Source organism: Sapajus apella, unplaced genomic scaffold (genome assembly GCF_009761245.1).
Source record: "Sapajus apella isolate SASKATOON/1434 unplaced genomic scaffold, GSC_monkey_1.0 scaffold2, whole genome shotgun sequence".
Classification (NCBI taxonomy): Eukaryota; Metazoa; Chordata; class Mammalia; order Primates; family Cebidae; genus Sapajus; species Sapajus apella.
The window spans coordinates 34,767,709-34,789,927 of NW_022436942.1; the positions used below are offsets into that span (position 1 = coordinate 34,767,709).

Here is a 22,219-nt window from a genome sequence, read left to right on the forward strand (position 1 = left end):
TGAAGCATCAGTGAAGTCTTTATAATCCCCTAGACAGCCCTATGCAGCCTGATTCCCCCATTTCTACCGATTTCCTCTCTCATCCATAAAACTCTCTTCCTGATTCACTCTACTCCATCCACACCAGTCTTCTTACTACCTCTGGTCCTTGCCCAAAGTGTTCCTGCCTCAGGGCCTTTGCATTGGCTCTTCCCTCTACTTGGAATACTTATTCTCTCGTGAATTCATGGCTTGCTTCCCAATGGCCTTCAGGCTTTTACGCAAACATAACTTTCTCCAAAAAGCCTGTTCCAAGCTTGCTATTTGAAACTGTAACCCTGCCCTGTCTCTTTACCCCTCCCACGTCTTTTTACCCCTCCCACTATTTCCTATTCTCCTGCCACTCAATTTATGTTCTCCCTATCACTCAACAGCATCTGACATGCTATACATTTTAATGATGTACTTGCCTATTGCCTATTTCTCTCAAAGCTCCATGAAGGACAAGATTCTTTTCTTTTTTGTTCAGTTCTGTATCCTGATACTTAAAATGTTCTCAAAAAATATCTGTTGAATGAATGAATAAATGCAGGGAAGAAGTTAACTTCTGGGTGCCACAAAAAGAGAGTCCACATTATTGTTGATATCCTTTTAAAGAATGCAAAGTTGTCCAAGCCCTTCAGCAATGGTTTCTGCAAGCAATGTACAAATTTGAAAACAACCTTTCCTGTTCTTCCAAATAGGCCTGGGATGACCTCTGCCTGTTTTCAACCATTATTGATGGTAATTATTCATGTTTGAAAGTAACATTACATTTCTTTAAAAATATCCCTTAATTAGAATTTTCACTGTTTCAAAACAGCCTTATCCTTTAATTAGTCCAAAGTGGTAACCAAAATTTATGTCCCAGCTCAATTCATTCTCCTTCTTTACCTTAATCTCCTGTTTTCTCATTTGTCCCATTAACCATAAATAGGGCCGAGAGAGGCATAAATTGTTTTCTCATGATGAAAGGTCTGAATCGACTAATTAGGCCAGTCAATTCCCAGAGTGCAAAGGCTAAATTTTCTTGCTTGGATACACACCACATATCTGCAAACCACAGCACAGTTAGTTATCAAATATTCTGCAAATGTTCCCATGCAGAGCTCCCTCTGAGGGTGATCAGAGAGGCTTGGTGCAGATCAGCAAGAATTTTGTCCACATGTTTATTGTGCAGGAGGGAACTCTGTGAGGGAAAACTATTCTTCAACTTCTTTTATTACTATTAATACACAAACAAAGCAAAAGAAGAGCGAATCGTGTAGCTCTCCCTGTTCTGAGTATCTGGACATCGCTTTATCTTTTTTAGGGCAGGTACTGGGTTGTGGGGTGAGGGGTGGAATCACTTATCATTCATCTTCCTGTATCAATATTCATTATGTAGGAGTAAGAACATCTTGCCCTGACTTGTATTACTCCAGGGAAGACCAATTAAACTCCCTTAATAGACAATTCCTAAATGTCCTATATATGAAGCCAACTTGGCACTTCCCCACTGGGTTATGAGCTCAGTGAAAAGTGCCGCAGAAGTACGACGCCTGAGCTAAAAATGTCCAATGGCACTAGTGATGAAAAAGTCAGGCAGAGTCTTAGGGTTCTCAAGCCCATGTTTCCCTTGAATTACTTTATTTAACCCAAAAGGTAAACATGTAATATCTGATTGTGGACACTATATTTGACATGAGGAAGCTTTCCATTCTCATATTAAGAAATAAACCAAAGAAAGAGTTATGACCTTATGGATGACTCATTCTACAGGGGGAATTATCCAGGGTATTTAGAAAAAATAGGGCCCTTGCTGGGCACAGCGGCTCACACCTGTAATCCCAGCACTTTGGGAGGCCTAGGTGGGCAGATCACAAGGTCAGGAGTTCAAGACCAGTCTGGCCAACATGGTGAAACCCCATCTCTACTAAAAATACAAAAATTAGTTGGGCATGGTGGCATGAGTCTGTAATCCCAGCTACTCAAGAGGCTGAGGCAGGAGAATCGCTCAAACTTGAGAGGCAGAGGTTGCAGTGAGCAAAGATCATGCCACTGCACTTCCAGCCTAGGCAACAAAGCAAGACTCTATATCAAAAAAAAAAAAAAAAAAAAAAAAAAAAAAAGAAAAGGAAAAAAGAAAAAGAAAAAATAGGGCCCCTGTTTTTAAAAACCAAATCCTAAGATATTTTTAGAAACCTGGAAGATAGTTTGCCATAAAAAGCTACCATCACCAAAAAAGCAAGAGATTTTCTAGCTCTTAAGACATAAAAGTTGGCTTTATATATGAACAGACTAATCCTTATTTTGGAAAATAGACCCATTAGTTTTACTGATATACATAAAATATAGGTCCATAGCTTAGAGAAAAGCTTTCAGGTTGTTACTTAACTAAATGCAAATATTGAAAGTGAATCAGTTACTGCATATCATCACTCTTCCATCTGCTGTATACTTTTACATATTGTGGTTCAGGGTTATAGCTGTTTCTTAGTTTTATTAAAGATGAAACGTCTACTTTTCTTGATCATTTTTCTTGTTTTAGAGTAATTTATGAGAGGATGAGGTGGCAAAATGATTTTATTATGCCATTTAAAAATGGGAAGTGATTTACCATGCAACTTAAATATTTTGACTATCATTACAGCAACTCTGTAAGGTGAGCACACTGGGAAGGATAAATTTTATTTAAAAAAATAGAAGAAAAGAGGAAGTTTTGCTTTCTTGGGGAGAGGCATGGCTCAGCTCTATTTAGATAAAAAATGATCTTGGACCTTGAACCTTTTGGTGGAAAAAGGCTGGGCTTGCCAGGCTCCATCTGAAGGACTGGGGCTAAATACAGAGGGTACTGCATTTTTCTACATGTTATATGTTGTGAGGGGTTATGAGTCTTCCTGGGAAGCATGGAAGAAAAGGGATTAGTGGTGCAAAAACTAAAAAGAAAGGGATGAGAGGGGGAAAGACATGAAGAAAGAAGAGAAGGTGAAGGGGGAGAAGAATGGAGGAGGGAAAGACAAGACAGAAGGAGCGAGTGAGGAAGAAGAAGGGCTGTGGTGTTTACGCGCAGCATACCAACAGGTAGGAACTGGAAAGAAAGTTGGATACAAGAAGTTCCCCAAGGCAGCAGGGGCTGGTAGGCTCTAGGACAGAGCAGTCCCATCCTGAGATTTAAGGTGTGTGCTGGGCTTGGCTGCGTACCTACTTCTCTGCTCCCACGATCACCTCCTCCGCTACTTTGCAGTGAAGATGCTGTCTCCTTGCTTTCCAAAGCCAACACTTCCATCTGCTCCGCCACTGCGGTAACTTTAGTGTTGACTACTCCTCCTTTTTGTGTATGTAATGTTTCCCATTTGGGTCCTTTCTATTAGCTTTCAAATAGGAGCTAAGAACTTTGGGAGGTCGAAGCGGGCAGATCATGAGGTCAGAAGATTGAGACCATCCTGGCTAACATGGTGAAACCCCGTCTCTACTAAAAATACAAAAAAATTAGCCAGACATGCTGGCACACGCCTGTAGTCCCACCTGCTCGGGAAACTTAGGCAGAAGAATTGCTTGAGCCGTGAAGGCAGAGGTTGCAGTGAGCCGAGATCATGCCACTGCACTCCAGCCTGGGAGACACAGTGAGACTCTATCTCGAAAAACAAAATAAAGTAAAGTAAAATAAAATAAAACAAGCAGCACTTGTCTTTAAAAAGTTCCTTCAACTTCACTCTTTCCCTGCCACCCCTTTATCTTCCTCCTCTCCTTCACAGTTAAGGGTCTCAAAACCACTATGGGTTTTTCTTTCTTTTTCCATGTTCTCCCTACACATTCATCTCAAACTGGCTTCAATCTGACTTTCATCTCCACCACACCATCAAAAACAGCCCTGGCTCTGTAGGTTATTAATGACCTGAAGACGCTAAATCCGATGAGAATTATTCAGAGCTCACTTTATTTATTTGACCCTCAAACATCTGGCTTATTGATCAGCCCCTCCTTGAACTCTCTCCTTGCTTTGCTCTTCTGTAGCTATCCCATCTCAGATTGCCTCCAGCCTTTCCTGTCTCTTTTGCAGGCTCGTCCTCCTCACCAGCCCTATCCCGTACCACATTCCTACTTTCTCTCTGAGGTACATCATACAAGTCTTTTTTAGTTCCCACCCTCCCTGTCAGAAAACTTTTCACGTGCTATTTCTGTAGATGGCTTTCAGGTTAGTTATCACTTCTTTGAGGAAGCCATTTCTTAAGAGCCAAATAGGTCAATTCCTACTGTTACTTTTATTGCACCATGTATCTTTCCTTTATAACAACTCTGGGTGCTTCATCTGCATCAGCTGAGGTTTTGTACATATTTTCAGTAACTATTGGGTTAATAATATCTGCATCAGCCAATTGACTGTGCACTTCGTGATGATAAGGATCATGTTTGTTTTGTTTTGGATTGTGAGGAACTTACATTTGTTGTCTGCTCATTGTTTGGCACAGAATGATTCTCAGTACATACTTGTTAAATAATTTTCCTCAAACTTTTATTTTATAATTTTTTTATTTTTTTGAGGTGGAGTCTTGCTCTGGCACCCAGGCTGGGGTGCAGCAGCATGATCTCGGCTCACTGGAATCTCCGCCTCCCGGGTTCAAGTGATTCCCTTGAATCAAGGAGAATCAAGTGATTCTCAGCCTCCTGAGTAGCTGGAACTACAGGCACGTGCCAGCATGCCCAGCTAACTTTTCGTATTTTTAGTAGAGATGGGGTTTCACCATGTTAGCCAGGATGGTCTCGATCCCCTGATCTCATAATCTGCCCACCTTGTCTTCTCAAAGTGCTGGGATTACAGGCATAAACCATGGTGCCTGGCCTCCCCAAACTTTTATAAACACCCTTTCTAGTGATTTTCTATTAGCAGTGACAGGCAGAATGGGAGAAGGAGAATGGCCCTGCAGGCTTGAGGGATAATTAGAGCTTGGAGAGTTAGAAGGAAACATTTCAAGCATGGAAAGATTCAGACAAACCCAACTCCCTTTAGGCACTCACACAAATGTGAGGGGGTGCACAAGTCATTTCCTTTTGTCACTAAGAGCAAAGATAATCCCAGATTGCTGGAGATTTGGAGACACCCAGAAAACATAGTGTTTGCAGATGTGTTATTATTACAATCTTATGGAGAAATAAATGAATTGTCAGAGACTAGATGAAGTCAGACTTCATTTGTGGATCCAAAACCTGACAGCCCAGCAGAAGCAGTGGGGCCTGGTAAATGCTAGAACACGGTTTCCAAAACACAAAGATTCTAGTTTCCAAAACACACAGATTCTAATTCACTTGGTCTGGGGAAGAGGTCAGGAGCCTACATTCTAAAAATAACCCATCCCAACACACCCCTATTCAATTATAATAATATCCCAGATTTGGGAATTACTAAACCAAATAATGCTTAAGATATTTTTCACTCCTGAATTTCTATGAATCTCTAAAAATATAATTAGGATTTTCCTCAATAGAGGTTATATGAACCTCAGCTCAAGTCATGGATTGTTTATTCTTTTGTTCAACAAGCATTTGATGCAAACTTTTTACCGAGGAGGCACTGAGCTGCCTTTAAACACATGTGCTCCTTAGGAGTAAAATGAGGTTGATTTGACAGAATTACCTCTGCGCTTAATGAAATTACAATACAATGCAATTAAAGAAATTAGATGTCCAAGAAATAATTTGGGATACATAGGGCATTGTATGAACTAAAATTTCAGTTATCTGTTCATCAGCATTGTCAGGCACCCAGAAAGGTCTCAAAACTGCAAATAAGTGGGGTTATTCTTGACCTTTTGTGCCTTCCCCTCACCACCCCCTCTGAGATGTAACCTCCTTTTCTTCTGTAGCTCTTATATCTCTATATTGTAACTCTTGGCACAAATTGCTTCTTCATTCTGAATATGTATCAAGTACATGTATTCTGTATATAGTAGGGGTTTAAGAGTTTCAAATGAGTCATTGGCCAAGCAGGGAAATGGTTTTCAAAATAGTTTCTGCTTTGAAAGAGGTGTTTAAAAGACAATGGGGACAAAAAGGGAAAAAGAAAAATGAAGCTGAGAGAAGAAAGATGAAAAGTTGGAATGGTGTCAGGTGGCACAGATATAAACTGTGGTGGTGTGGTATAAAAGCAGGAACCACATTGGTATCAGAGAGATGGCAGTGCGCTCTCAAAAAGGGAAGATAAAAGACTAGGGGTGGCCTGTCCTTGGTCGTCAGAGATCACTGAGGCACTAATGATCTCCATCTCTAGCAAGTACCTCAATGATCTCTGAAGACCAAGGGAGAGGCCACCCCTAGCAAGTGTTGGAAGCAAAAAGTGGAAGAGGAAAACAGGAGAGAAAGGTAGAGGCAGATGAAGTCTCAGCAGAAAACCCTGAGCAAGTTGATGTGATACAAGGACCTTCTCAGAGTCTGGGGGCTGGAGGGTGACACACATTTGTCACATGCAAGAGTCAAGTAACAATGTCATTCTATCCCATGCCCCACAGGGCTTCAACTCTTCCTACAAATGTACTGATAGCACAATGCAATATTACTTCATACTTCTAAGGATTGCCCTGATAGGATGATATAATATTTAATATTGCTCTAAGGTAATATGCTATTTAATATGCTCTTATTAACAAGGCAGGGAAGGACATAGTCATAGCCAAATCATTGACTGATTTGCCTCGAGCCAAGCTTCTTATATGAATTACATTATTATAACATCATACAAAGCTAATAATGCACTTATTGTTATCATTCTCATTTTACATTTAAAAACCAGCCAGGAGTGTGCCAGTAAATATTTTATAAGGAAAAAACTCTGATTGACAGTGTCTACCAAGATCTATGGTGTAAATACTCCATGGAAATACTACTAACATGATGTCACTGAATGTAGAGTTGAAAGGGTTGTATAGTAGCATACCGTTGCATATTACTTCTATCATAGACAATGGATGAAAATAGTCAAGAGCATACAGTAAAATGTAGCAAAATAATTAGGAAATGATGAGTTTGGGGTCTTTATTAACTTCACCTTGAACATAATTTGTTTAATTGTAAATTTATATACTATAATATTTAATGAGGGCTGTGTTTAACAACCAGCTCACAAAGCCTTGAAAATTCAGTGATTAGCTCTCATAAGCCAGTATGAGCTGGCTCCAGCATACCTCTGTCAGTCCAGTGTGATTTTGGAATATATTCCCCTTTATAACACCTCAATTTCTAACTATTTCCAGAAAACAGTGAATTTTTAAAAATCTTGTCTCCTTAAGGACTGATTCTTGTATTTTAAACGTGGTCCCCAAGCCCTCCAGGTGATTCACGTAATAGGCATGAAGTTATCAGAGTCACGTCATAAAGAAGTCTAAGAAACCCAGATGAGTAGATGAGGGATGAGTGTCACCAAGAAGCAGATCCCTGTATGAGAATCACTATGTGGCAACAGAAATCAAACCACTTTCAAGTAAACCCAAAATTAATCTGAAGACAGATCTTCTTATATATCTAGACAGGGCTGAAATTAATCCTAGAGATGGAGAGTTTTGAATCTGCAGTGTAGGATAGGCAAATGATTACACTGACTAATTAAACAGACCTTGAGGTTGATTTGCCAAGACCCAGACCACCCTTCTTACCTACATTTTTGTCATTGAGGCAAACCAAGAGCACAGGGGATGCTGACTCCCACCCTGGCTCCAAACATAAAACATGATCTTAGGGCCTAACAAAATCAGAATATTTTTCCCACCTGGCCCAAAATAAATATCTGGGCTGCAAGGCAGGAGGGAGGATTTGCCTGAAGCTTTGGGATAAATAGTAACTGGTTCTTTGGGCAGCGGATGTAGATCTGGGAGCTGTTGGCCGCCGTGTTGGGACAAGAGCATAGCAGCTTTAAGACAAAGCTGCATTACTCACCACTGAGTATCAGAGAAAAGGACAGAAACCAAGTCCTTGGTGATGCAATTGTGTGACTGGATAAACCCAGTCCTGACACCTATATTTCCAGTTATGTGAGCCAATAAATCTTTTATGGCTTGAGCCAGTTTAAATTGCATTTTCTGATAAGGTAACTGGATGTATTCTAGCTGAGACAATCTTCAAAGTGATCAGGTAGGTGTTCATTGAGAACAGAACCTGGCAAAACATGCTGGAGAAACCAGGGAAGTAAAAGGTCAGAGGGGGCTGGTATAGCCAATGAACACTACACATGTATCTTTAGAAGTGCCTTTAAAGAAGCACTTTAGGAAAGTAGGTAGATGTGGCAGATGAGGAAGAGAGTAGGCCTTGCCATCTGCAAGGAGGGTGTGACCAGCCATACAGGAATGGGCTAGGACCAGCTGAGCATGGCCCTTCCCTTCTCTCGTCTGACAGTTATGAAAAGAAATTCTTTCATTTCCTGGTGAGCAGAAGCTCTACCCATTGCATCAGCTTGCTGCTGCTGGCCTGGTGTCCGCTCCTTAATCAGATACGCGAGCTAGGGCAAGTGAATGCCAAGTTGTAAAAATAGAAGAACAGGTAAAGGGAAATTCTCTCCAGTTTGCACCTGGAGTAACCAGGGGTGATAGATATGAGAAAGCCAAATTGCTAGGTAATCTACACATCTGGCAGAGCTTGCCACAGAATGACATGGTCTTGAACAACTTTCTTTGAGAAATTTGCCTTGACTGTCAAAGGCGGTTTTCTTTTGCCTTGATGTTCTATAATCGGTCAAGAAAAATGTCTATAATCCAAATTAATATCCATATGAACCAATCAAAATCAGAGATGTATGATATATTCAGACTGGAGATGCTACTCTTCAACAATTATACAAACAGGCATTTGCCCCACATCCTTGGTGGCTCCACAAGTCCCCTTCTGTGAACATTAAACAGCTCACAGAGCAGAAAGATAAGGTTCAATGGGCCAGGTGCGGTGGCTCATGCGTGGCCAGCACTTTGGGAGGTTGAAATAGGGTGGATCACTTGAGGTCAAGAGTTCAAGACCAGCCTGGCCAAAATGGTAAAACCCTGTCTCTACTAAAAATGAAAAAAACTGGCCATGGCAGGAGAACAGCTTGAACCTGAGGGCGGAGATTGCAGTGAGCTGAGATTGCATCACTGCATGTGGGTCTGAGTGACAGAGTAAGTAAGTAAATAAGTAGGTAAATAAATAAATAAATAAAACTCAATGAAAATCTAGAATTTAATGGTAAGCTCCTTAGAAGGTGCCCCCCTTGATTCCTGTCCAGTTTTCAAAAGGAAATCCTCATTCATAAAATGTCTGAAACCAACTAATAATTAAACCTGTGACTCTTAGTTTGGGGCCCTAGTATGCCAGATTGTCTGAAATAGTGATTTATAATTGCAGATAGTCCAGCAATAATTTCAGATAACACAGCCTTGGCTGACACTTTTTGGATGTTTTCCTTATGATAAATTTCTCTTTTTACTTTTTTCATTAAATTTATCTGTTCTGGTGTCTTTGTTTCTTCTTCCAGCAGTCTGAAAATCTTTGTGCAACCCTGATCCATGAGCTATCCTTCCATCTCTTTAAAAACACAGTAATGGAGTAAGAATTCATAAGTGTATGCCTCAGAATACTCTCAGATATCTGGGACCTGGGAGTCTCAAGATCAAGGCCACGCAGAGCTGGATAAAACAAAGCTAGAATCAGTAATCATAAAAAATACTCCAGTACCCAAGTGCACCTGAGCCTCTTTGCACATCCAGGGAAGGCTGAAAGTATTTTCTAACCTATGAAATCAGTTTCTTACAAAGATAAAAGGAAATTATTGTTGGTCTTTTCACTTTATGACCTACCTCTTTGTAATAAGAATTGAGGCAAATTTGTCATCAAATGCTCTTTTCAGAGAGCTAGGATGTCATAATGGAGTGGGCCCAGCCCCTGGAGTTAGACATAAATGAAGATGAATGCAAATTCCCTCGCTGATCAGCTCTATGCCTTCTGGCAGTTACTTAATTGCTCTGACCCTTGCTCTCTTTTGCTATAAAAAGGGGTTATTGGCCAGGTGAGGTGGCTCACGCCTGCAATCCCAGCATATTGGGAGGCCAAGGCAGGCAGATCACCTCAGGTCAGGAGTTCAAGACCAGCCTGGTCAACATGGTGAAACCCCATCTCTAGTAAAAATTAAAAAAATAGCCAGGCATGGTAGCACATGCCTGTAATCTCAACTACTCAGCAGACTGAGGCAGGAGAATCACTCAAACCCAGGAGGTGGAGGTTGTGGTGAGCCAAGATGGCGCCATTGCACTCTAGCTTAGGCGATCCAGTGAGAGACTATCTCAGAAAAAAAAAATGAAAAAAGAAAGATATGGGGTTATTGATGATACCGGCATTTTGGGCATGTTATATGGATTAGGAATAATCTATTAAAAACACATAACATAGTGTCTGGTACAAAGTAGACATTCAACAAATTACACTTATTATTATTTCAAAGTAAATTAGTTTAAACATTTAGAAATCGATTTATGCTTCCAGGTGACTACATGAACCTGAGAGATTTTTTACTTTTTTGCCCCATAGAAATTTTCTGTAATTGTATACACTGGCTGTGACCCCAGGTATGAATCTAGAAAAATATATTTAAAGTAATCTTATTCCAAATTAAAAATAAATTCTAATAGTTTGCCTCAAAAAGAGAAAGAATCAAGCTTCCCATTAAGACAAATTCAGTAACCACAAAGGCATACAGAGCAAGACAAAAGAAGATAATACTATTCTCTCCACAAGTGTGTGACTCATTTTCAACTCAAAGATGGTGTGCAGGAAACAAATGCTCATTTACCCACTAGGCTGCTCAGAGCTGCAGGGATACAGACAACACCCCACTCATTTTTTGCATATTCAGGCAAAATGTTATGTCCTTCCTCACTGGATTCAGTCCCATTTTTGCAGGTGTAACTTTTATAAGCAAGACTGAAAAGAAAAAAAAAAATGTGTCATTTGGAAGTGCATTCAAAGCCCATTAAGATGACACATTCACTTGTATTTCTCTTCAACCTTCAGGCCGCAGGACAGCCTCCCAACGGTGCTAAAGAATCAAGGGCAGAAGGCCAAAATCATCCAAAAACAAATATGATACTTCAAAAATGCCTGAAAAGGACAGGTGTGCTTTTCAAGAAGCCTTTCCCTCAGCGGCTTAAGTTTCTATGTGCTGCCCAGATGTAGCTGATAAAACAAGGCTTTCTGACTTTGCAGCCTGATAGATATAATTTTCACACCGTATATGGAAAGATAATGCACCCAATGTATTGGATTGTGTTATCAAGCAGTGTGTTCTCTTATTTCACTAACAAATGTGCAGACAAACACACATTGTGGCAAATGCAAGGAAATCGCTAGCCTGTGTTTGAAACTTAAACCTCCCCATTCTTTAGAGTATAGCAGTATTCAGGCAATAGGGATGCATGGTACCAGTCTTACCCTTTCTCTACAGACTCCAGAACACGACAATAGCTGATATGTTTCAGTGCATGAATAATTCTGATCCCAGCTAGACAATTTCTGTGAAGGAATTGTCCTTATATTAGTTATCTCATAAAAATATGTATATTTTATTATAAAACAAGAATATTCAAATGGATATTCATAGTTTGGCCCCAAATCCTCCCCTTTCCTGTGTCTTATGCAAAGTAGAGGTATATATATATATATATATATATATATATATATATATAATATATTATATATAATCTATATATTATATATAATATATAGATAATAAATAGATTATATATAATATATAGATAATATATAGATTATATATAATATATAGATTAATATATAGATTATATATAATCTATAGATTATATATAGATTAATATATAGATTATATATAATATATAGATTATATATAAATTATATATAATCTATATATATTAATTAATTAATTTTTTGAGACAAAGTCGTGCCCTTTCCCCCCAGGCTGGAGTGCAATGGCACGATCTCGGCTAACTACAACCTCTGCCTCCTGGGTTCAAGCAGTTCTCCTGCCTCAGCCTCCCGAGTAGCTGGGATTACAGGCACCTGCCACCATGCCTGGCTAAGTTTTGTATTTTTAGTAGAGATGGGGTTTCACCATGTTGGCCAGGCTGGTCTTGAACTCCTGACCTCGTGATTCACCCACCTCGGCCTCCCAAAGTGCTGGGATTACAGGTGTGAGCCACCATACCCAGCCAAGGTCAATAAATATTTATCAAATGAATGTTAAAAGCATGAAAGAATGTGTTGTTTGGATTTTGATGCCTTTCTAGTGAGTTTTTCATCTGTTTTTCATTTAATCATAGCTCATTGTTTTGAGATAAGAAAATTTAGACATAAAGTTATGATAAGCCACCAAAATTATAAAAAGCAGACTCAGGAACTGAACTGTATTATTTACCTGTCCCTTCATGCAATTTCTTTCTACTTTTTACAGAAAAATACCCCTTCCTGCTGGTTCCACCCCTGAAATATTTATAGGCTGATGCCCTCTTTAGTCATCGCTGAGCTAAGCTGCAATCTTTTAATCATTTCTCAGAAGTCATTTTCTCCATCAGCTTAATCATTTCATTTACTTCTCACTCCACCCAATGTGTTTACATCCCTTAGACATGAGATTCCAGAACTGAAACACAGCCCTTCAAGGAACAAGAGAGAGGCCAGGCAACGTCAAGGCCCTTGATAATAGAACGTGTCCTCACATGTGACTCCATACATGTTTTGCTGTGGGACTCTTGAATTCCATCTCACCTTAGAGGCAAGATGCAATCTTTATCGCAGCTCCAGGGATAATGCTATGTCACACAAAAATGTGCACTGCTTTTGATTTCAGGCACACCTGGGTTCAAATCTTGGCTTCCCAATTTACTACCTATATAACCTAAGGCAAGTTATTAAGCATCTCTAAATCTTGGTTTGTCAGAGATAGGTTGGGAGGAATACTAGCTACATCATAGGAGTCTTGTGAGAACTAAATCTCTTAATATATGTAAATGGCCTGTATATACTATACCTAGCACACATTATATACAGCACTCTTACTAACCTCTAAATCCAGTGTAAAATCAATTTCTCTCTCTCACCCCACTGCATTCAATATACCAGGAATTTTGTCCACCTTTCCTTCATTTTTTCTGAATGTATCCATGTCTTCCCACTGATATGACTCACAGTTAGATCAGCTCCCACATGATCAGACCCACCATCATTTCTTACCAGGACCATTGCCATAGCTTCCTCATTCCCCTGCTTTCATTCTTGCCCTATATAACCCATTCTCTACACTGTAGTGATGTCATCTTTTTAAAATATTAATTGGATCAGTCCACTTGCCAGCATAAAACATGGCATAGGCTTCCCATTACACATAAAACAAATCCAAAATTCTTGCCATGGACTGCAGGACCTCAAATGATCTTTCCCTGCTTGTATCTCTGAGGTTGTAATTCTCTCCTCTTCTATCGCTTACTCTATTTTTAGCTACATAGGGCTTTTGGATCTTGAGCTCACTAAGCTTATTCTGCTCCCAGAAAGTTTGCCCTTGTCCTTTCCTAAGACTTAGATGTTCCTTCCAGAGACTTTATATGATTGGTTCCTTCTCATCATTTCAGTCTAAGATGAGAGGTCACCTCCTCCAAGAGGCCTCCCTTGGTCACCAAATCCCATGTTGTCTCTCCCTTATAACCTAACACTGTCACTTTATAGCACATTACTTTGTCTTATTTTCTTTATATCACTTGTCACTATCTGAAATTATCATCTTTATTTACTTGTTTACTTCCAGAATGTCTGTCTCTCTCAACAGAATGTCAGCCCTATGAAAGAAGGAGCTTTGTCTACTTTGCATATCTCAATATTGCCTCCTAAAACAGTGCCTGGCATGAAGTAGGCACTCAAATATTTGACAAATGGATAAATTGATGTTTTTAAGCCTATTCTGGAAGAACTGGGCTCTATCATACTTTTCATAAGTATGAAAAGTATTTGACAGACAAGATAATGAAATCTTAAGGTATTCTCACATAAATTTGTTATCTCAGCCCTAAATTTGGCATAACCAGGAAATTCTGAAGCATTATAAAATGGTTCAGAACACAAAGCATGTTTTAATCCTAGCTTTGCTACTTCTTGTGTGACCTTAGATAAGTCAGCTGATGTATTAAAACTGGTTTTCTTGTCTAAAAATATAAGTATAATAATGCATACAATATTAGAGGGTTTTATGAGGATTAAAGGAGCTAAGTCTATAGCACAGTTCCTGGAACATGTGTGCAGTCAATAAATGGTGTTTATTATTATTATGGCTGTTTTTACAGTAATTAATTCTGGCACCATACTTTACAAAGAGCTTTGACAAATTGGAGCCCATCCAGAGGAGAACATACAATCCTGTGAAGGGTCTGGAAACTACAACTTGTAAGGAATGATGCAAAGAGGTGAGGATGCTTACCTTGTAAAAGACATATTTTAAGAGGAACATGATAGCTTTTTAAAAAACACTGAAAAGAACTGTCTGGTAGAAAAGGGATTTGATTTATTCAATGTTACTCTGGAATATACATTTAAAGCTAAAGAGTAAAAGTTAAATCTTAAACTCCTTATAATCTAATAACCAAACTTTCCCAAACCAAAATAGGATTGAATTCTACTTATAATAGTAAAAACTTATGTCATGTTTGTATAAATTTTTATTAGGGAAATTATATCATATATGAAGCCCTTTACAATTATCATTGTATTAGTCTGTTTTAACGCTGCTGATAAAGACATACCCAAGACTGTGCAATTTACAAAGGAAAGAGGTTTAATGGAACTCCCAGTTCCACATGACTGAGGAAGCCTCACAATCATGGCAGAAGGTAAAAGGCATGTCTCACACGGCGGCAAACAAGAGAAGAGGGCTTGTGCAGAATAACTCCCCTTTTTAAAACCATCATATCTTGTGAGGCTTATTCACTATCATGAGAACAGCACAGGAAAGACCTGCCCCCATGATTCAATTACCTACCACTGGGTTCCTCCCACGAGATGAGATTTGGGAGGGACACAGCCAAACCATATCAACCATATTAAGACTTTGTATCAATATGAAAAGTATGTGTAGGATGTCAACTGCAAAAAAGCAGACTATAAAATATATGCATAGGCAGACTATAAAATATAGGCACTCTATAGAGAGAAATGGAAAGAAAGAGAGAGAGAACATAAGTACAAACACATGCAAATAAAATGTGTTGCTTCAAGGGGTGGTGAGTTTCCTGTCCCTCCAAAGGTTAAAGGAGAGGCCAGACAATCTCTTAGAAGAAATAGCATGTGAGAAGTGATATCACAGAGAAAGCATTGGGCAGGGTGAACACTGAAAAGATTTCAAAGGTCCATGGGTCTATGATCTGAGGAAATATATTATTGAATTGTGGACACAAAATTGTGCTTTTTAAAATAGCGTAGAAGACATTACGCCTCTCAAATATTTTCATTTCCTCCCAATTTAAACAGGCAAAAAAAAAAAAAATAGGACGTCAAGAGACCCAAGTTCTGGGCTCCACGGTCAACTGGGGCATCAAGACCCACAAAGTGGATGTTTCTGGCCATTATTTCACTTCTGCTCCAGCAAAAGCCTGTCAACCTCTTGCAACCTCATTTTCTGGATCCTCTCCCCAAAAGAAGGAAGTTGCATGCTTTCTGTTTCTAAAAATCTGTGATTCATCTTGATTATTTTGTTTCATAAATCTCAGCTTGACCAGGAATTAGAAGCCACCTGAACTTTGCAAATAAGGAATTTCCAAGAACACTAGCAATGGAATAACTGTAGGAGAATTTTGCTCCCCAAATCAGGGAGAGTCCTTTTTCCACATAAGGTTCAAAATGTAATAAATGATTTCTTTTGTAATTCAATGGGTGAAAAGTTTAGAACTCTAAGAGACAAGCATCCATGAGTAGGGTTTTTCTATAAAGTCTCTTTGTTTTATATGCAAGATGATATTAAGTCATCACCTGCATTGCTTTCTTGGCTTTTGATGATAAAAGAGATCCCCTCCATTGTTGTTAAACTTCCTGGCAAGTTTTCAGACTATCTTCATCCTAGAAGGGCCAATAGACAGAAGACTGCAATTTTCAAGCATTGAATACATGATTGGATCCTTCCTTGATGTCAACTTATCTCCCATTTTATATCTCAGATGATTTCCAGCGGTGGCAAAAACATGGACTTTCCTTTCCCACTTAGGGAACTATGAGGTGTGCTTGTAGTAGGCAATAGACATATTACAAAACAGCAAGCCCATAGAACTTCTTGAGACACTATGAATACTGTAGAACAGTCTTATTCTCTTTGAATTCTTGGTTATAATTCATACAGATTACATTGTGGGGACAGAACAAAGTAAGCCTTGCTGTGCCATGCTCTACTTGTGAAGAATTCTCTGACTCCTATATTTCAGATGAAGGAATCATTGTAACATAACAATGGTCAGGAAGTCCCCTGCTCCCATGCCCAGAATTGACCTACAGTCCTCAATCCAATAATCTCAAGCCCAGATGATTACCACTCACATGGAAGGTAAGCTTTTTTTCTTTCAGAAAACAGAATTTTTTTATTGTTATTATTTTTATAATTAAGGTGAAAGTCACATGACAAAAATTAATCATTATCAAGTGAACAAGTCAGATCAATTTATTACATTCACATGTTGTATAATCATGACCTCTATCTAGTTGCAAAACATTTTCATCACCTTGAAATAAAACCTCTGCACCAACCTAATACAAGCGCCAACAGAAGACAGGATACTTTTTTCAATTTTTTTCTTGCTGTATCTCTAACATCTATATCTCTAATGACACTAGAAGATGCTCAATAATTGTTTGAAGACACTGAATAATCAAATAAGTGATTTAAATCCTAGTATTATAGTTCAAGCAGCATTTTCAAATAATGTATATAAAATGAGAGTGTTAAGATGTGGGGGAAAGGAAAGTAAAATGGAAGGTGTCAACTATATCAACTCTTGAATGACTACCATTGTATGCAGGCACTGTGCCAGATGTCTCTTGCAGGTTACGTCTTTTTTTTTTTTTTTTTTTTTTTTTTTTTGAGACAGAGTCTCACTCTGTTGCCAGGCGCTAGGCTGGAGTGCAGTGGCACAATCTCGGCTCACTGCAACCTCCGCCTCCTGGGTTCAAGCAATTCTCCTGCCTCAGCCTCCCGAGTAGCTGGGACTACAGGTGCACGCCACCGCGCCCAGCTAGTTTTTGTATTTTTAGTAGAGATGGCGTTTCACCATGTTGGCCAGGATGGTCTCGATCTCTTGACCTCGTGATCCGCCCGCCTCGGCCTCCCAAAGTGCTGGGATTACAGGCTTGAGCCACCGCACCCGGCCCACGTCTTTTTTTTTTTTGAGACGGAGTTTCGCTCTTGTTACCCAGGCTGGAGTGCAATGGCGCGATCTTGGCTCACCGCAACCTCCGCCTCCTGAGTTCAGGCAATTCTCCTGCCTCAGCCTCCTGAGTAGCTGGGATTACAGGCACGCGTCACCATGCCCAGCTAATGTTTTATATTTTTAGTAGAGACAGGGTTTCACCATGTTGACCAGGATGGTCTTGATCTCTTGACCTCATGATCCACCCGCCTGGGCCTCCCAGAGTGCTGGGATTACAGGCTTGAGCCACCGCGGCTTACCTCTTCTAATCCTAAACATTATAAGACAAATGGTTCAGCTCTAGTAGGTTCTTTGAAACTTATCACCTATTATCTATTATCTTTTCATTCAAGCTATAGTATTATTTGCTAGCAAGAGACATAGACTTTAGAAATAAATTTGCTGGCCAGGCGCAGTGGCTCACGCCTGTAATCCCAGCACTTTAGCAAGCCGAGGCGGATGGATCATTTAAGGTCAGAAGTTTGAGACCAGCCTGGCCAACACAGTGAAATCTGGTCTCTACTAAAAATACACACACACACACACACACACACACACACACACACACACACACAAGCTGAGCATGGTGGTGCATGCCTGTAATCCCAGCTACTCAGAAGGCCAGGCATGAGAACTGCTTGAACCCAGGAGGTGGAGGTGGCAGTGAGCCAAGATTTTGCCACTGGACTCCAGCCTGGGAGACAGAGTGAGACTCTGTCTCAAAAAAAAAAAAAAAAAAAAAAAAGAAAAGAAAAGAAAAGAAATTTGCTAATCTTGATGTTGTATGCTTTTACTCCTGGCTATAAGGAAAACAATTATGGCAGGTAAAGGCAAGCTGACCATATTTATCCCAAATAATTCAAATAAAATGTAATTCATGAAAAATGTAAAAAGTATTATGGATACATAATCAAAGGAAAAATTAACCTCAACATGTACAATCAAAGACCTTACTAGAAGCTACCACTTGATCTAGGCCTCAAATAATTGACATGCTTTGTAAACTCAGAAGTCTGATACAAGGTAAGTTACAGGATAGGAAAAGACAAAGAACTCTTAAAGAGCATGGTATGCAAGAAGCCTTTCCGTAAGTGGTAGGGAGCTTCTAAGGCAGCCCCCACTGATCTCCACCTCCTCATGTTTATATCGTTTAATCCTCTCCACTTGAATATGAGTAGGACCTATGACTTACTCCTAGCCAACAGAATATGGCAAAGGTAAGTGGGATGTCGCTTCCATGATTGTGACGCTTTTCTCTTTTTTTTTTTTTTTTTTTTTGAGACAGAGTCTCACTCTGTCGCCCAGGCTGGAGTGCAGTGGCACAATCTCAGATCACTGCAACCTCTGCCTATGAAGTGGGTTAGCATTGTCTTTTTTTTTTTTGCTTTGGGATGGAGTCTCAGTCTGTCACCCAGGCTGGAGTGTAGTGGCATAATCTCAGATCACTGCAAATTCTGCCTCCCTGGTTCAAGCAATTCTCCGGTCTCAGCTTCCCGAGTAACTGAGATTACAGGCACTTTCCCCTATGCCTGGCTAATTTTTTTTTTTTTTTTTGAGACGGAGTTTCGCTCTTGTTACCCAAGCTGGAGTGCAATGGCGCGATCTCGGCTCACCGCAACCTCCGCCTCCTGGGTTCAGGCAATTCTCCTGCCTCAGCTTCCTGAGTAGCTGGGATTACAGGCACGCACCACCATGCCCAGCTAATTTTTTGTAGCTTTAGTAGAGACGGGGTTTCACCATGTTGACCAGGATGGTCTCGATCTCTTGACCTTGTGATCCACCCACCTCGGCCTCCCAAAGTGCTGGGATTACATGCCTGGCTAATTTTTGTATTTTTAGTAGAGACTGGGGTTTCAGACTGGTCTCAAACTCCTGACCTCAGGTGATCTACTTGCCTTAGCCTCTCAAAGTGCTGAGATTATAGGCGTGAGCCCCTGTGCCCAGACAATGACTTCTGTCTTGCTAACAGACTCTCTATTGCCTTTTCAGCTTGTATGCTTTGATGAAAAAGCTGTGATTTTGGAAAAGCTCATGCGTCAAAAAACTGAGACAGTCTCTAACCAATAGACAGAAAGGAACTCAGGCCCTCGGTCTAACAGCCTTTCACACTCCAGTCTTCAGATGAGAACTCAGTTCTTGCCAGTACATTGATACACTGATTCCAGCCTTGCAAGGTACTCTAACTCAGACAGTCATGCCAGTATTCCTGACCCACAGAAATGGCAAGATAATAAATATGTGCTGTTTGAAGCTGCTAAATTTTGTCACAATATTTACAAAGCAAGAACTAATAAATTTAATTTAGGACTAATAATACACTTGCATTTTTCCCCCAAATCTTTTCCTAACAAATCTTTTAATTTGTAATTCAAGCATTCATTTAGTAAATATTTATTAAGAGTCTATTTTGTGCAATTATTGTTGCTATAGTTAATATAAAGGCTGGGAATATCAATCAGAGAAAGACCTCTCCTCAAGAAGACTAGTACACATAGGTAAGATGTGCTCACAAATAATTAAAACAAGGTAGAAGCTACATGCTAAGTCACAAAGAATAGCTGGAGATGATCTATCAAGAATATGTGGTGGAAGTGCATTGAATTGTGTCTTGAAAAGCAGGTTGGGCAAATAAAGATACATAATGGACTGTTTATAAGCAAATACATGGAGGTGAGAATTGTGGGGCATGTACAACAGATGATAAACAATTTCTGTGACTACAGGTAGGACACATTTAGGGTAAAGGATACATGCAGGTAGAGAGAACTGGAGAAGTTGGTTGGTCCATATCGGGAAGCTCCTTGAACTGTGGACAAAGGGCTAAGAGTTGGTGCTTTTTAAAACATTATCCAAACTCAATGCCAAAAATAATACAGTCCCAATTTCCTTTCTGAAACCTTCCTCATTCCATATCTAATAATTTTAAATACTGGGCCAAAGGTAAAAACTTCCTGTACTTTTACCATGTCTCTCAGTTCGTTCAAGATTACTTATCTATTGAGTCGCTCTGAAATGGCTCACTGCATTTTATAATGCAATTTGAAGACCCAAGTATCATTGAAATTGAGAAACTAAAGCCATCTACAAAGTATTGTATGCATTTTTACTATGTGTGGATTATTGTGGTGGCTCTCTGCATTTGTTTCCAGTACAGAAAAAATTCCTACATTTTTCCCCCCCAGAATGTCACTTGCTTGAAGTATCTTCATTTATTCATCATGGTTTGGAAGAAGGCCACATGGCTGCAAAATATGTATTTATGTCTAATTTGTACACAGCTTTCTGCTTGTAATTTCATTTAGGGTAGCTTAAGTGGCACTTGAACAGACAATTTTTACTTGTACATTTACCAGCATGAAATCACTTTGAAAATCCATTCAAGAACATCTTGAAATTAGTCTCCACTGGAGGCTTTCTCTACATAATCTCTGCTAGTTACAAAATTCTTCATAGAGATTCTCAAGGAGTTTCAAAAGCTTTCTGCTCACCCAGAAGGATATGGCTCATTTTATAGTCTTTCATATACTACTTTAGAGAAGCACACAAACTTACCATCTTCCTCGCCTAACCGAAAAAGTGTATTGAGATCCTCTGGACTTGTGCTTTCATAGTTATTTTAAACACACATAACCAGGCATCCCCCCAGACTTTCAAAGTATCAACAAATAGTGTTTTTGAGCTTGTCTCTCCCAATTTTGTACTCTGTACATCTAATTACACTTGTAGAATGCATAATCCTATGACACCAACTATCGAACCACATCACCATCCCCACATCTTCCCAGCTAAAATCTGCTTACAATTCAGCGTCACAATTTGATTTTTTTTTTTTTTTTATTGATGATACTTAAGCAGCTGGGAGAATTAATGGAGTTCAGCAGAGGCCACAGTCCTAACCATGGTTTGTAATTGATATCTGGGAGGCCGCAGCCTTTCCATTCTGCAAAAGCAGTCTAATTAGTGAGGCCTGCATGTCTGTGCAAGGCAGGAGGAGGAGGCGGTGGAGGAGGAAACCTGAGGTCCCCTGAGGGTTTGAAATTGCTCGGCTCTTTCCTAGCAGCACAGTTCCACAGAAGCAAGGGAGGCAGAGTGCTTCCAGAAGAGACAGATTGTTCAAACGTCTTTGCAACATGTATTGTTGCAGATATACGTAACACAGTATTTGCAACTTATAGTCATCATTCTCCAATTAATGTTCAAAAGAGTTTAGTGGTTTACTCCTTGAACCCTGAAGTGTATAGGACATAATTTATTCACTTAAAATTTAACTTGTCAGTATAATTCACTTTGGAATATTTTTAAATGGTAAGTTCCTTGATTCACCTAAAAATTACTTTATAATGCAATCAACAGAATTATTTTTAAAGTAAGTCCCTTTGAGACTTATTTGATTTTTTAAATTATTTTTAAAAATAATTTTGTATATACATAATAAAATGGTACAAAGTCTGAAGAATTCAGGAACCATCTTTATATCATTCAACTTATTTGGTGGAGACCAGACTGGGAGAAAGGGGAAGAGTTTTGATAACTTCAAGAGCTGTATAGGCCAGACGCAGTGGCTCACGCCTGTAATCCCAGCACTTTGGGAGGCCAAGTCGGGTGGATCAAGAGGTCAGAAGTTTGAGACCAGCCTGACCAACAAGGTGAAACCCATGTCTACTGAAAAAAAAAAAAAAAAAAAAAAAAAAAAAATTAGCTGGGTGTCGTGGCGTGCACTCATAATGCCAGTTACTTGGGAAGCTGAGGCAGGAGAATCACTTGAACCCAGGAGGCGAGGCTGCAGTGAGCCAAGATCGTGCCACTAC

General features: G+C 39.6%; 1 long non-coding RNA gene across 1 annotated transcript in view; it reads left to right on the forward strand.

Moving 5' to 3' along the window:
- The first annotated feature begins 2,555 nt into the window (after positions 1-2,555).
- The window catches only part of LOC116563463, a 28,669-nt gene continuing 9,005 nt past the window's right edge, over positions 2,556-22,219 (forward strand). The window contains exons 1-3 of the long non-coding RNA XR_004274409.1: positions 2,556-2,662; positions 14,310-14,429; positions 16,434-16,552. This is a non-coding gene — a long non-coding RNA (uncharacterized LOC116563463). The remainder of the gene's footprint in view (positions 2,663-14,309; positions 14,430-16,433; positions 16,553-22,219) is intronic.